Source organism: Musca autumnalis, unplaced genomic scaffold (genome assembly GCF_047663935.1).
Source record: "Musca autumnalis isolate F117 unplaced genomic scaffold, ASM4766393v1 scaffold_5, whole genome shotgun sequence".
NCBI classification, from domain to species: domain Eukaryota; kingdom Metazoa; phylum Arthropoda; class Insecta; order Diptera; family Muscidae; genus Musca; species Musca autumnalis.
The window spans coordinates 79,134,922-79,149,815 of NW_027412088.1; positions in this window are offsets into that span (position 1 = coordinate 79,134,922).

Consider the following 14,894-nt stretch of genomic DNA (forward strand, 5'->3'; position numbering starts at 1 on the left):
TTTCTATTCCCTCACTTCACTGAGAGGAATAAGATCCCTTTTGTAAAGTTTAAGCAGATCCCAAATATCTGCAATGCACGTTTGAAGTCTCATACCATTCTAGCTCTTTTTGTGTTTATTGGAATGGCTGAAAAGCGGAAGAGGTAGCGTACAATCTGTTCATTCGTTTCTTACTCATGGGCTGATCATGGGTTCAGTAGCTCAATTTATCATTCCCATTTACCTCTGCATGATCAGTTTGGCTTCTTGTGACTTTATTTTGAATATAAGTGTAGGATTGGCTATTGGAATATGTGAAAGTTGAGTTTACTAATAGTTTGGACCAGGGACGTAGCCAGGATTTCATTTCGGGGGGGGGGCCCGCCTGACCAAAATTTTGAAAGTTCATATTAGCGAAAATGTCTTATTTAGCAAAGATGTAAACCTTATTCTACTGATGTAATAATTTTCATTACTATTTTTTAATTCAAATGGCGTAAGACTTCTTGGCCAATTTTATCTTGTTTTTAGAACTTTTTTGACAATATGTCATAGTTAATACATTTATGGCCAAACCAATGAATATATTTATAATCCCATATATTTTTGGGCGTATAAAAATGTTATGAATTTCAGTAATATCACTTAGGTAAGACCAAAAGAAAGCGAAAAAATTAACATTATAATTTTCTAAAAAAGCAAAAATCCGATGTCTACCTATCACAAAGAATTTCTGAAGGACGAGAACTAATGCAGAGCAATAGTTAGTCTATCCATCAAGAAATTCAAGCACCTAATCGCTGTTATGTAAATTACAAATTCTGTCGCCAAATCGTGCATCTGTCAATAGGCAAATTTTTTACTTCCAATCGTCGGACTTCACTTATAGAAATTCTGGATCTTCTCATAAATTTATTAGGAACAAGGGAAACTCTGGAATCCAGTCTTAACTTCTTTTAAATTGAAATTATGTCACCCAATCCAAGGTCTATACATGTATACATTCTTTTAGCAAAAATCCATAAACACAATTTTTCCTAATCTACTTTTTTATATTCTTATGCTTGGTTTGCATTCGGCGTCGTTTCGTGATTTCGAAGGCGTTTCGTGATTTCGAGCGGAATCAAGCAATATTTATCATGATTTCGCATACAAAAATGAAAGCATCTCATTTCGTGATTTCAGCGAAATCAACATCGAAATCACAGTACACATGATATACAACCTTGCTTTTGTCTAGAAAAGTACCAAAAGTTGCAACAATTTTCATGTATCACAATAAACAAGGAAGATGTGCGAATTGCTGCAACAAAAAATGTTAGTATCAAAATTTGTAAACAAAGTGAAAAAATACTAAATTACTTTTTTATAATGCTATTTTTCATTGTGTTCCCGTACTTTTTTAATTGTAATGTTAGAAAAAAGAGCGAATAGTCAAAAATTTGATTACCCATAAAAATTTCTTTAAAAATACGGGAACGGAAAAATGACGGAAATTGCAAAAACTCCAGCAGAAATGTCAAAAACAATGTATCAGCTATAATATTAGATACCAATGCACATCTGAACATGCTTGCTGCTAGTTTCTACTAGGCCAAAATTGTATGGCAGAAAACAGGAGAAGAGGGTGTTATTAGGCGCTATTTTTGTTTAAAGAGAAGTGCAAATCTTGCTAGATTTCGGAGTACGGGAACGCATTTTTAGCACTAAACGGGAAAACTACTGCAAGTACTAATATTTTGCAGGTTCTGAGCACAACTTTTATCTATCAAAATTTATTTATTTTTTCATTTGTTAGTACTATATATAATTAATACGATATATAGATAATTTTACGATAATGTTCGAAATAAAGTTGTAAAGTTTAATATTGTCGTATTGTGAGGAGGAAAGTCGCTGGCTGCTCGTTTTCCCCCATACTGAAATTAATAGACGAGTTGGAGTGTAAAAGTGGATTTGTTATTTTGTTTTATATAATTCGTCGTTTTGCCACGGAAGGCTATTGATTTTGTTGTTTTTTTTTTTGTTCTCTGTTTTCCTGCTGCAAAATATATGTACAGGTATGTACAACGTATCACTTTGTTGACTTCGCTTCATTGGGGATTGGAAATTGGGAGTAGCAACAAGGTAATTACAGTTGGTGACAAAAAATCACAAAAGTCGTAAACAAGGTACCGTTGGGTTAACGACGGCTGCCAATGGACAGGACGTCGGCAGCGGTAATCCACGGCTGAATACAGAGAAAGAGAGAGAGAGAACAGCGAATCAGCCAATTCGCCGCGACCGAGCAGTGATATTGAAACACACGTTGTGAGTGAAGGGAGTCAGTCTGGGTCAGCCAAGATCATCCATATACGACGTATATTATACGTCACTGATGGGCAGAAATGCTCTGCCCATGATACAATTAGGAAGGTAGATGCATCGGCGAATTGCTACAACAAAGCAACTTTTTTTGTAATGTAAACTGTCAAAATTTTCGCCGAATGGTCTCTTGTTGTCTCTTTTTATCGCTTGTGTTTGTCTTTAAAGTGATGACATGCTATCTCTTACTTACCCAATCATATGGTTATTTGTTTTGATTTTTCATGGCGAATTCCTAGTTTTTTGACGTTTTAGATTCGATCAGCTGGGCTGATGCATCTACCTTCCTAATTGTGCCATGGCTCTGCCTCACACACAAAAGTGTAAAAAATACATGAGTCTCTCGCAATTTGCCCACCATTGTTATACGTTAACGTATGTGAGAATAACAATCAGTCGTCGCTGAGCAGCCGACAAATAAACATGTGCATGGATACACGCATAATATTAGTGGGGACACTGAACAAAACCGCACACACCCGCCACATGTATACTGGTCACAGGTCTAGCAACCACTGAATGCTGATACAAACTTTCTTGTGATTCTTTCACTACTTTCCTCTCTTTTTTACTTTGAGCATCAATGGTCTGGGTTGAACAGTGATCGAACGCGGATCGAAAACGGGTTACTAAGTCAAGTGCGTGGTACGCGGTCGTATGTAATTAGAGCGAGCGGATTTACACTTTTTTTCTTTGGTGACTATTTCTGAGCGAGATTAGACGTAAGTACTCGTGATTTTTTTTTTATGATTTTAGTGTATGAATCCCCTACCCCTCCTAGGTGTAATCATAGAGCTGGGTTGAGTGCAAGCCACGCCTAAGGGAATTTTTATGTGTAATAAAGGACCGCTGGGTCTCGATTAGTACCAAGACCGAGAGGGCCGACCGGTCTCACAAATTAACCGTTTTAGTGCGTACCCAGGGCCGATAGGTCTGGAATAGTTTCAAGGATAAGAGGGCCGATTGGTCTCAAGTCCAAGGAGTTTTTACTGCTTAACCAAGAGCCGATAGGTCTTGGAACAGTTTCAAGGATAAGAGGGCCGATTGGTCTCAAGTCCAAGGAGTTTTTACTGCTTAACTAAGGGCCGAAGGAACTAGCTAGCTCGGGATAAATTTCGTGTGTACGAGGGCCGAAAGGTCTCGTGACTCTGTGGCCTACCGAGAGGGAGCCGGTCTCAGACATTGGAGTTAACTAAGCGTAGACGAGGGCCAAACGGGTCTCGACATTCTTCGATTTACCGACAGGGCCGACTGGGCTCGATAATAAGGGTCAGAGCGTTACGACAAGAGGACTGGGTTGCCCCACGCACGCGGTGGAAGAAGGAGGCCATTTAAAGCGGAGGTTTTCCGGATCTGCCGAAGGAGTAAACGGCCGGAGTCAGCTGTGACCAATATAACCTTGATATATGATATGAATAGAATTACTATAACAAATAAAGATTGAATTTGTGAACTAAAACAGTATAAAACAAGTCTTTCCCTCTCAGTCACTGCAGAATATAAATTTCTGTGACGAACCCTACTTGTTGCTGTTTCCAATCAGTTCTTAGATTTCGTTTGTCGTCCCAAGGTTCTTTACCGAAGGAGGAAAAATTACCATTTCTAGAAATGTGCATCCATTGAAAGTACTTTCCAAAATACAATTGCTGTGTTTTTCTATAACGTTTTCTTCTGGTTTTATTCAAAGAGTAATCGACAGAAAAATATCTGAAGATGAAAATCATTGTAATTTTGAAATATTGGAAATAATATGTAATAAATCAATATCTTCCTGAAATTTTCAGAGTATATCACTACATGGCCTGAAGGTAACATAGGTTATAAAAATTTCTGAAATTCCGCGTTGATCCGGAGATATAGCATCAGAATCGGAAGTACCTCCAAAAAATTTAGATTTTTTATGCAAATATCTATAGAATGGTAACAGATAATGTCTCCAAATTTTGGATGTGTGCAGGAATTTGGTCTAAAAATAAATTTGCCAAATCATATTGAAATCGGTTCAGATTTGGATATAGCGCCTATATATATTTTCGGCCGATTTCATGTATTTTATGCATTAAACACGCTATGTATGTCCAATTTCAATGAAATTTGGAATTTGTGAGGGATTTGGGTCTAGAAATAAATGTTTCAAATTATATTGAAATCGGTTCAGATTTAGATATAGCTCCCATATATTGTTTCGTCCGATTTCATGTACTTGATGCACCAAACACGCTTTATATACCCAATTTTAATGAAAGTTGCAATGAGTGACGAAAATTGGCCTAAAAATAAATTTGTCAAAATATATTTTACCTTATTCGGGGTAGCGAAGCGCACCGGGTTCAGCTAGTAAAATATAAACATTGACCTCAAGCTCAATAATCTTGATTTTATTAACATTCAAAATTCTAACAAAACGTAAATCATAAAAAAACGTAAAATCAGAAATTGCAAAATTTCAAACATAATAAAAAATTTGTAATTGATATGTATTTCAAAATAGTTCATTATAAAAACGTGTTAGAGAAAATATACATTTTATTGTTGAATTGCTCTTATAAAAAATTTCAAAAACAAAATATCGCAAAAGTGTTTTTTCTGGATGTTGTTTCTAAGCCAAATTACTGGACCTAATTTTTTACAAACGTTCAATAAATACAAATAAACGTAGTGTTCTGAACTCAGTAACACTTACAGCCAGCCTAACATTCCGATTAAACTCTTAAACAACACCTTAAGACTTAACAAGAACTACGCATAAAATTGCTCAAAAAGCCAAACTTGTTCATTATTTTTATAATTTCAAATATGATGGACAAAAAGTTTACCAATGTAGTTAAATAATTCTCTGTCATGCTTCCAACTACTTTACATATTTTTTGAACAATTTAAAACAGTTTAAAATTTTACTCAAAAATTAAAAAATGTGTAACGTAAGCTAATATCATATGGGAACTAAAATAATTTCGGGGGGGGGCCCGGCTACGTCGGTGGTTTGGACAAATTTGCGTTAATATTCCGGTCGTCCCGATCCACCGTTGTGAATCTAGAGGCGAATTTCATGGCCGCTATAATCAGTAGGCCACCTTAAGGTGCGGCTTCATTTTTATACCCACACCATAGTATGGATGGTATAATTAAATTTTAAAAACAACGCATTTATTTGTGGAGAATATTTGGCATTGTTCGCCAAGGGATAAGGCAAGGAAGACTATAGTTTGGATCCTCGCCACAGGATCTCATCATCACCATTCTCATCATCACCATTTGTAACACGTCGAAATATTCGTCGGACCCTATGAATAATATATGTATATTCTTGATCAGCATACAATTCCATATATAACCATGTCCGTCCGTCCCGCGTCCGTCTGTCTGTTGATATCAAGGTATAGCTCGCAATATTTAAGATAGAGCTTTACAATTTCTGTGACTCCTACGATGATTTGGTATTGAAAATGGCCTATATCGGTCCACGTTTTGATATAGCCCCCTTCTAGAAAGGTACCTCCCAGTTTTTCTGTATTTCGAAGGTTGAAGCCTTAATATTCCACCGAAATGACTGAAATTTGCTATTTATTCTTCCTTGGGGGTAATCTATTCAGCAGAAACTCCTCGCCCATAGAACGGCCCCTGCCTATTTATTGGTATTTTGAATGTTGTGGCCTCAACATTCCACATAAATGGATGAAATTTTGTACTTAGTCTTCAGCGAGCCTTTAAACATTCCACAAGAGAATTATCAGTATATGTCCACGTTTCATATAGCCCCCGTAGAACAGTAACTCCCAATTTTTGGTATTTTGAAGGTTTTTGCCTCAATATCGCACCGAAATGGCTGAAATTGGGTATAAAACTTTCCACCTGAAATTTGTCGGTATAGGTCTACGTCTTCATATAGCCCCCATAGAAAGTTACCTCCCAATTTTCGGTGTTTTAAAGGTTTCACCGTCATTTGGTATTTAGTCTTCCATTAGGGTATAAAATATTCCAGAAGAGAATTATCATATGTTCACATAGCACCCATGAAAAGGTTACTCCCGATTTTCTGTATTTTGGAGGTTGTGGCATCAATATAAAACCGAAAAGGGCTGAAAATTGACATTTAGTCTTCGTTTGGGGGTATTAATTTTTCCACTAGAAATTTATTGGAATAGGTCTACATCTTCATATAACCCCCATAAAAGGCTATCTTCCGATTTTCCGTATTTTTAAAGTTTCAGCGGCATTGTCCAACCAAAATAGATAAAATTTGGTACTTAGTCTTTCGTGGGGGTTCAAAATGTTCCAGAAGAGAAATATCAGTAAAGGTCCACGTTTTCATATAGCCCCCATAGAACGGCACCTCCTGATTTTCGGTATTTTGAAGGTTGTGGCCTCAATATCCAAATCGAAATGGATAAAATTTGGTCTTCGTTGGAGGTACAAAACTTTCCACCAGAAATTTGTTGGTATTGATTCCCTACATGAATCTGTTGAACAGAGGAACAGATTTGGTCCATACTTTGGATCTCCTAATATTTGGTGCAAATGTAGATTAACTTCGGCCCTTCCTTGGCGTAGGTCTCACACAAAAGTTCAACATTTTTTTTAAGTGAAGTTTAGGATCTGTTTGAAAAGTTGTACCGAAGCTGTTCCTTGTAGTCCTGTTTGTTATAATTTATGCATTATGATCCGCTTCCAAAATGGACTATGCCGATGCATTTCTTCAGTTATCTCCCCCGCAACACTTTTGAGCATTAATCCAAATATATACAGTTAGGGACAAAAGTTTACATACGATTCTTTACAAGGATTGTATCAGACCATACTACAAGGCTATTCAAGGCCTTCTGTATGTAATTTACGCCAAGAGTTTTGTTGAATCTATTAACTTCCTGGCAAATCTCAGAAAAAACGTTCATTTAACGACGCCCAGGAAGGTATATTATGCACAAGGACAACTTCAAAGCTTTCTGGGATCTCTAGATTTGCAATCTGACACTAATTTTGTGTTTTTTATAAAGTAAAATTCCTAGAAAACGCGAAGAAATAAGCAAGGGCCCGCTTTAATGAGCTATACAAGATGTATGACTTTGAATAACGGCATTTAAACCCAAAAATATTTTTTTCTAAAATATATCTCAGACACCCGCAGACATTCGCTATAACAATAAAATTTATAAATTTTGCTGCTATTTCCATAAATTGCACGGTAATTCACATATTTCCTTGGGGTGTATGCAAACTTTTGTCCCCTTCATTTTGTTTTTTTATAAAATTTACCTTTATTTGTACTTTTGTAGTATTAAATACTGTTTATTAGTGAGAAGAAATAAAACTGTATACTAGGAATTTCATAAAAATCAATATTTACCCTCTTATTTCTAACTGTATTTATTTTTGTCGACAAGTTCATTTGTCCAAAAAGTGCTACAAATTGGGAAAAAGGCTTTTGGTGGCGTAGTCTGTATTCGATTCGATATTGTCAATAGTTGAAATTTTCAATTTACACAGATTGAGGGTATAATAATTGTTCCACAAACATCCCAGATGGGACAAGTGAGACTTCTCTCATATCAATGAGTCCACCCCGATTCATATTAGCCCAATGATATGGGACCTACTGTTTATCGCCGAGTCTGAACGGCGTGTCTTAAGACACCACTTGTAGAGAAGTTTTACATGGCTGAAATACTCAGGAAATGTCGCCAACATAACTGGGGGGTATTTTGCCACCGTTGAAAATTGTTTGATGTTACTTGGCCGGGGAATCGATCCCACGACCTTCAGTGTGCAAGGCGGGTGTGCATACCATTGCACCACGGTGGCACCACGGAGGGTATATCTTTGTTTAATTTTTTTCTCAAATTTTCGAACCGAGATTGCTGTAATTTTTTATTGCGTAATATAAGAAGATACAAAAGCTCAATTCGGAAAGTTAGAAATATTCGCTTACGTTTTAGTAAGAAAGTTGATGACGTTTCGTGTGAGATCTTTTAAAGAGTTTTGCTACATTTTTCTTCTGAAGTGGATGGAATTTTGTGTTTTGGACTCTCAATGAATAGAAAACCTCCGCGCAGAAAATTATCAATATAAAGTGATTTTTATCAGTTAAGATAGGGGTCTTCTATAGAATAGAAGGCCACCGTAGGGGTCTTCTATAGAATAGAAGCCACCGTAGGGGTCTTCTATAGAATAGAAGGCCACCGTAGGGGTCTTCTATAGAATAGAAGACCACCGTAGGGGTCTTCTATAGAATAGAAGACCACCGTATAGGTCTACTATAGAATAGAAGACCACCGTAGGGGTGTTCTATAGAATAGAAGACCACCATAGGGGTCTTCTATAGAATAGAAGACCACCGTAGGGGTCTTCAAAGAATCCAAGGAATAAGCCTTAACGTGAAGGAAGATCTTAGTACTTTCATAAAGGAAAAGGATACTTATTATACCCTCAGCATTTATGCTAACGAGGGTATATACACTTTCATACGGGCAAAATGTGCCTCATCGAAATAATGGTTTTAGAACCCAAGTATGTTTAGACGAAATGTGTTTCATACAATTTGGAGTCGATTGAGCAATGTCCGTCCGTCTGTCTGTCCGTCTGTGTGGCTGGCTGGTGCGCACGATAACTCTCGAAAGGATTCGATTCGATCCAAAATTTGGCTTTCGTAATATTTTGTCCAAACTTAGTTTAAGTTCGAAGATGGGTTATCTCGGTCCACTCCCCCACAAAAGTTCGAAAATGTTCGGAACATTTGTGCGTACGATAACTCTTGAAGGGAGTAAACGATTTGGTCCATGCTTTGCAAATCGTGAAATGTCTACCAGACTTAGATAAGGTTACAATATGGACTCAATAGGTTCACTCCTTCGGGTACCTCCCACTCAAAATTTCGGATAAGTTTAGTTTAGGGCCTGCTCTCGAATCGCTTTGATTTTTGTTGTAACAACTTGTATTCACTGCCCCCCATACGACGGTACAAGTTTCATCAGGGGCAAGTCCATACTTCCTGAGAAAATAACCTGAAAGTTGCAAAAAATCGCTTTGACATCGTGCGTAATGGTTGGAGCGCAAGATAACTCTCGAACGGATCTGTCGATTCGGTCCAACATTTGGCCTTCGTAATATTTTGTCCAAACTTAATTTAGGTTCGAAGATAAGTTATATCGGTCCACTCCTTCCGGTACCTCCCCCACAAAAGTTCAAAAATGTTCGAAAAACTTGTGCGAACGATAACTCTGGAGGAGAGTATCCGATTTGGTCCGTACTTTGAACATCGTAAAATTTCTACAAAACATAGATCAGGTTCGAATGTGGACTGCATATGTCAACTCCTTCGGGTACCTCCCTCGCAGAATTTTTAAAAAAATGCAGTTTACGGCCTTCTCTCTCGAATCACTTTGATCTTTGTTTTAATAGATTGCATTCGCTGCCGCCATTACGACGGTACAAGTTTTTTAGGGCGCAAATCCTGAGAAAATATCCCTAAAGTTATAAAAACCCCTATAAAACCATGTAAAAATTGGCTTCCGTAATATTTTTCCAAGCTTTCTTTAATTTCGAAGATGGGCACTATCGATGCGTAACTTCCGGTACCTCCCCCCTAAGTTAAAAAAACGTCACTAAAAGGCTACTCGCTATATCTGTTGAGCGGAGCAACCGTACAAACTTTGGATCTCCTAACATTTTGTCGAAAGGTAGTTTTACTTCAGAAATGGTCCATATCGGTCTTCATCCACAAAAGTTCAACATTTTTTAAGGACAGTTTAGGATCTGTTCGAAGATCCTTTGGAAATGTATAGCCTGTATTATATTTGATATTGTGAATGGATGAAAGTTTCAATTCACACAGGCTGAGGGTATATCTCTGTCGGCAAAGCCGACTGATACTTTTTTACTTGTTTATTTTATATTTTACTTAAATATATATATTTACTTCAACATAGTTCGTGTAGAGGGTGTAAAAAGTTCACCCAGGCCGAATTTAACGCCTTTCTTGGATGTTATTTCATTAAAAAGCTGCTAGCTTTGAACTTTGTCATGCTAAATCATCACCGTCCACACCATAGACTTACATTTTAGTTCCTTGGGCAAAGTGTGTGATTTAGAGTGTTTATATAGAACAATAAATATTTACATATTAATGTATAAGAAATTGTATAATCACTGGAACAAATTATAACGCACTCCAAGGTCAACTAAATCGAACGGTTAATTACCTCCCAATAGGCCAACCAATTAAAATTCCCTTGAATGAAACATTTATGTTTGCGATATCATGTTCTATTTCTGAGTAGAGTTTTAGAATCAAGTTTTTCATTCTACGCAGAAAGGTGCGAAGTAGAATTGATTTTTTGAATAAATAATATTAGATGGGAATACCGAAAAACTCGATTTTAAAATCAAATGCTGAACTCCACTGTTGATTGTCATGCATAACTTAAATTATTTTGTTTGGCTATATTGTTAAGTACAGCCTAAAGCCATTAAATTGCCGAAACAGCTAAAAAGAAATAGAATTATATTCAAGTATGAACTATTTTTTCCAGCGCTTCGAGTTGCACAGTGAAGCAGATCTTGGTTTGATATCCTCGGTCATAAGACACAATTTTTTTGGGGATCTATCACATCTACTATAGTTTAGTTTTAAGCAACATTGAGTGACAAAAATTATCCATACCTATGTATAGATAAATTCAAAAATGTCGAAGGATGTTAGCTTTAATTCCCCGCAGATCTACTTAAAATTTACTTAAAATAGGATTCTTAGAGTAAGCAACACTTAAAACACTGTGGAGAAGTTAAAAGCTCAAAACTTTACTGTAAATGTATTCGTTTTTTTTCTTGTCGTGGCTTAATAAAACACATTACCTAACATTAATCAGCAGAAGAAGTAATAAAACAATTACTTCTATGCCATTTGACTTTGGAATAGTAATCGATCGATCTAATGTACATACATATGTACATATGTCTGTATGCCTTGAGTCGTGTTTACCCACCAACTAAATATCCAAAATATGCGGTCTTTGACAGTGGAATAAAACATGTTTTTCAGCTACAATTCACGTGCCCCTCCATGAACACCCGCTATCTTAAGAGTTCTATTAGGTACTTGTTTTCGTTTTTTTTTTCATTTCGTTATTGTCTTAAGTTACGCATAATTTAGAAAGACATTTAATTTGTGTTATTTTTTTTTAAAGTTATTTGTTGTTTAATGTTATTTTGTTGTCGATGACTTCTAAACGGCGAAGCGGATTTGAATGATTTCTTTTTTATTTCTAATGGCTTGATGGCTTTTAAGTTGGGCTTGTTTTACTGGAAGCGAAAAGAAGAAGTGGGAGGAGGAGTAATTGTAGTATAAAGCAACATAGTTAGCCAGCATATAATTGATTAGAAACTATAAAATACATACATACGAGTACATTATGAGATCATACAGCGAAGATAATGTATATTACCAAATATGTACATAAATATTGCAAAGTTTTTTTCTTTTATTGTACGAGAAGTTGACATATTCCATAGACACGGTTCATTTGAGTTTTTAGTTTAAATACAAATTTGGGTTTTTAGAATTGTCTTTTTAATATTCAGTAGGAACGGCATGACAAATTGTCAATTTTTTCATACAATAGGCTGTGTAATTTGATGAATTGATATATATTTACTATTAAAATTTTGTTATTTGACTGGACCGAGACAGAATTACATAGAAAGCAAATTGACAAAGACATAAAATTATATAAATTGTACAACTTGTATAAAGGCTACATTCGGGACGCAGCCGACTATATATATATCACAATACTTGTGGTGCAGATTGGGATACCACAGTGCAGATGCAGTCAGTCCACTGTCCCAATTTAAACTTCAATATCTCAAAAATGGTACATCCTAAGAAAAAGTCATAAAGTTCAATCTTGTAGAGAATTTTCACTGCTAAAACATTTTCTTTAGCTCCATTACGATACTGCTGGAGGTTTCCAAGTAAAATTGCGAAAACCTAAAAAAACCCCAAAAATGTGCACTTTGACCGCGATTTATTTGAAAACCCATCCGGCGTTTTTTTGTTTTTTGATTTTTCTCATCTACGAACATTGTAGTTTTAGAATCCGCAAAAACTTCCCAGGTGTAAGCACCTTTCATTTAAATTTAGTTAAGGCGTACCGTGTATCGCCTTTGCCAGTACAAGCAGCTACGACCGGTTTAACTGGCAAATCAGTGACATGTTCCCTTATAGTGATCATAATGCCATTATCATTACTCATAACGATGCTGTAACAGTAACATCAACGGTTCGAACATCCGAAATAGCTGGTTGGAAGAGAGGCTCACTAGATAAAGAAATATTTGCGCTATGTATGGAAGACACAGAACTGCAGGGAACTCCGGAAAACATAGCGGAAAGGCTAATTCTCCAGACAACACAGGCATGCAACGCATCCATGAAAAATAGAAAACGAGGGGTAAGCAAAGCCCCATTGTATTGGTGGAATGCTGAAATTGCGGAATTACTCAATGATTGTCTTCGTGCTAGAAGACGCTTTGTAAGAACACGAGGTAGAGACGATAACGAAGCTTATAGACAGAGTCTCAAGATGTAGAAGAAAGCACTCAAAAAAGCCATACAAAGAAGCAAAACCAGCCGTTTGGACTAGCCTACAAGGTTGTGACTAAAAACTGAAATGCTTTGGCGCAAGTAAATGGCAAGCCTCTGGGAAACCCCTCATCATATCGCCCACAAGGTATGATAGATACATGCGGAAAACTCCTTGAGAGCATCATTCGCGATAGACTCGAGGAGTGCATCCACAATATTATTCTCTACGCCTCACCAATATGGGTACAATCCATGAAGTACGATACTTATTATGCAAAGATTGAGTCAATATATAGAATTTCAGCGCTACGTGTATGCTGAGCACAGGGACGTAGCCAGGATTTCATTTCGGGGGGGGCCCACCTGAGCAAAATTTTGAAAGTTCATGTTAGCGAAAATGTCATATTTAGCAAAGATGCAACCTTATTTTAGACTTATTCTACTGATGAAATAATTGTCAATACTATTTTTCAGTTCATATGGCGCAAGACTTCTTGGCCAATTTTATCTTTTAGAACTTTTTTGACAATATGTCACAGTTAATATATGGTCAAAACAATGAATATATTAATAATCCCATATATTTTTCGGCGGATCTTTTATCAAATAATTCACAACTACAGTGAATGTTATGAAATTCAGTGATATCACTTCGGTAAGGCCAAAAGAAAGCGAATACAATGGAAAACCTTAGAAATATCATAACATTTAAATTTCAAATATTACAATTACAATTTTCAAAAATATGCAAAATTCCGATGTCTACATATCGCAAAGAATTTCTGAAGGCCGAGAACTAATGCTGAGCAATAGTTAATCTATCTATCAAGAAATTCTAGCACCTAATAGCGGTTATGTAAATGACAAATTATGTCGCCAAATCGTACATCTGTCAATAGACTAATTTTGGCGTCCAATCGTCGGACTTCACTTATAGAAATTTTGGATCTTCTCATAAATTTATCAGGAACAAGGGAATCTCTGGAATTCAGTCTTAACTTCGTTTAAAATGAAATTATGTCGCCCAATCCAAGGTCTATACATGTATACATTCTTTCAGCAAAAATCCATAAACACAATTTTTCCCAATCTACATTTTTTATACTCTCAGCCTTTAGCCAAAATGTGCCTCATCGGATGTGGATTTAGGGCAACAAGTGTTCTCGGGGCTCCTATTACTACCGTACAAGTTTTTCAGAGGCAAGTCTATACTTCCAGGGGAAATGGCCCGAAAGCTGTAAAGAACACCTAAGGTAATCATGTGTAGTGGCTAGTGCACAAGACAACTTTCGAACCGGATACTGGGTTGGTCCAAACTTTGTTTATCTCAATATTTCAGCAAGCCTTATACATATATACAAAATTCGAAGATGGTGCTTTTCGGTCAACTTCTCCTGGTATTTTCCCCCCAAATTTCAAGAATTTTAGCTAAAGTGGTATGCGCGAGTTTTCTTGAACGGAGCAACAGATTTGGTCCAAACTTTGGATTTAGTAATATTTTTTCCAAACTTAGTTTTTGCTCGAAAATGGGCCATGGTACCTCCCTCACAAACCTTCAAAATAGTTGTTTAAGTGCAGTTTAGAGCGGTATTAAGTTTTTCGTGGGCAAGTCCATATTTCCTGACATAAGAGTCAAAAGTTGAAAATTATACTGTGGCGAACTGAAATGACTGGTGGGCGCTATATCTTTTAAAAGGAATGACTCCCAAAATAAGATCTACTCCAAAAATGAACTATGTCAGTCCGGTCCATTTCTCCATACCTCCTCCGCAACACTTGTGATCAATGATACAAATCCCTATTTTGTTTGCAAGTTCATACGTCCGAAATGGCTACAAATTTCTGAAAAGCTCCTAATGCATAGTTTTTGGGTTCAAAGATTTTGGCTGTGTAGTCGCTATTCGATCTGTCTATAGATGAAAGTTTCAATTCACACAGGCTCAGGGTATATTCCTGTCCGCAAAGTCGAGTG